Here is a 2679-nt window from a genome sequence, read left to right on the forward strand (position 1 = left end):
ACATCCCCCGGCGCAGTTCGGCGGGCGGCGTCCGGGGCGCCAGGCTCGGGGAGCGGGCGCCACCTGCCCGCGGTGTCACCGCTGACCCAGGCGGCCTCCGTGGGTCTCGGGGTCTCCGCGCCGTCCCGTGCCGCTCCCTGCGCAACTTTCAGCGTTGCCCCGCGTCAAGAGCTGGGCGCCGCCCGGGTGGCAGCATCGTGATGCCCGGGCTCGGGTCGTAGGGTCCCGGGGCCCAGGGCGCCCCGCCGCCCGCTGTTACCCACAGCCCCGCGACCCTCTCGCTGTTCGGTTTTGGAGTCTCCTGGCTCTGTGGTCACCTCGCGCCTGCCACACGGTCCCCGCCGCTGCGTCCTGGTGCCGCTTCTCCTCCCGCGGGGCTGAGGCACCTGGTCGCTGCGCTCCGGCCCCTGCCCCGACTCAGCCTCGCCCCGCGCCGCCTCCTCGGCCGGCTGTGTCCTTCTCTGTCGCCGTCCCTCCCACTCCCGCAGCCGCCCCCTCCGTCTGGGACCCGGTCCCCGCCGCGTCCCCGGCTCGCCCGGGAGCCCGAGCTCCCGCCGCCCGCGGCGCGCCGAGAACTCCCAACTCGCAGCACGCGCCCCGCTTCGGAGACTTTCGCCCCTCCTCACACGTGACCCGCGCCCCGCTGCGGAGGCCGCGCGCCCCGGCTGCCAGCCCCGGGCGGACCCCACCCCGGCCCTCCCGGTGGGTCTGACCCACGCGGGCAGTCCACTCGCGCCCGGGACCCGGGACTCGGGTAGGGGTCGGGGGGCTGCGCCGTCCGGTTCTCGCGTGGATCCTGCCCGGGTTTTCCTCCTCGCCCCGCCGCGCTCCTCCCGGAGGATCCGTTCCGAGAATCCGCTCCGGGGTTTGCGAGGCCCCCGGGGACAGGTGGGGAGGGTTCTCCCAGCCCAGAGGAGGGTAGGTGGGAACGGGTCCTGTGGGGGTCCTGTGGCCCTGACCCTCGCCTGGGCGATCTGCATTCTCTCCTCAAGCGCTAGCAGCTAAGGGCCCTAAACACCCCCACTTCAGGAGACAGAGGTCGTTCTTTTGGAAGGAACCTAATAGCTACCTAGTCAGTAAGGCTCCAGTTCACAGAGGAGAAACTGAGGACCCACAGACGTCCATAAGTTCGCAAAAGGTTACCCAGTGGAGTGGAAGTTAAAAAAGAAAACCCTCTAGTCTCTGTTTTCTCTTCACCTTATTAATGTGTCTTTCCTTTTTTTTAATTTATGTATATGTGTGCAAGTGCCTGTGTGTGTGTGTGCACCATGAGTGTACAGATGCCTGTGTGCGTGCGTGCGTGTATATTACATATGGGCAGGTGCCTGTGAGAACCAGGAGAAGTTGTCAAGATGCCCTGGAACTCGAATTCTAGGCAGCTATGAACTGACATGTGGGCGCTGGGAACGGAACTTGGGTCCTCTGCCAGAGCAGCAAACCTCCTAACTATGGAGGCATCTCGCCAGCATCTTGAGAAGAGAAGGTCCAGACCCTCCTCCCTCCAACCACTCCCAGAGAGCTCAGGTCCGCCACCCTTTGGAAGCTCCTCCCAGTTCCTGCAGAGCCAGCCACTTTCCTGAGCATTCGTCGCCCTATTCTAGCCTTCTAAGAAGGAAGAGGAGAGGAAAACGCTTCTCTGTGGCCATAGGAGTCTAGAAGTCCTGACAGCATTTGAACTTGCTGGAGTCTGGCCATGGAGTACTAGGCCCAGATCACAGAGGGAAAAGATCTCAGCCGGCGTGGGGGAAGAGGGGGAGGGGAGGCGTACAAGCTTATGGAGAACTGATTCAGTCTCCAATTTTTTTGGCTTCCTGTGCCAAACAGACCTTCCAGGACAAGACTAATGATCCACAGACCACACAATCGTCTTTCTGTGGGTTCCACACAGCCATCTTTCTGTGGGTTCTCCCTTCACCAAAGGATCTGTCTCAACTCCTCTGTACGGTTTGCTGTCAGGCTCCCGCACACCGTATATTCACACATGTCCTCCAATTCCCACGGATTCCAGAACGTACCAGATGCCTTCACACCTCTCTCTGCCTGCACGCTCTGTTCCCCACTGCCTGAAATGCCCTTGGTCTTTCTTTGCAGTCAGAGCCTTCCTGCTGCTCTCTAAGCCCAGCACCTATCCATCCAACCGGCCTGCATCCAGGGTCCACCTATCCCCAGCCCTTGGGTTAAGTATGGTTCTTATTTAAAGAGTTTAGAAATCAGACCAACCTGGCTTCGAAAGGACTTAGAATCAGCACGACCTTGAGTGAGGTTCTGTTTAACTTTCCACAAACTGTGAGCGCTAACAGCGCCCTGTGCTCAGACCACTGAAGGCAGGTGGGCTGTGGCAGCAGGCACTCCCTGCTCTTCCACGGGTGCCCTCCATAGCACTTTGGACCTTCCACATGCAGTGTGTCTGTTCTCCTTACCCTGCTGTGCCCTCAGGCAGACAGCCAGGACTGATGTTCCCTGCCTGGCGTGTGTGTATATGCACAGATTCCCGCCCTCCAGCACAGTAAGTGTTCACTTAGCAGATGCCTGGTATCTCCTGCACCTCTGTGTGGACTGAAATCGGCAGGATTGAGGGACAACAGGTGATCTTCGGTTGCCCCCCCCCAAGTCCAGGGGCTTTCCTGGGGGTGGTGAGTGCAGGAGAAAGAGCGGAAAGATGGAGGGGCATGCAGAACC

Source organism: Grammomys surdaster, unplaced genomic scaffold (assembly GCF_004785775.1).
Source record: "Grammomys surdaster isolate TR1022 unplaced genomic scaffold, NIH_TR_1.0 125852, whole genome shotgun sequence".
Classification (NCBI taxonomy): Eukaryota; Metazoa; Chordata; class Mammalia; order Rodentia; family Muridae; genus Grammomys; species Grammomys surdaster.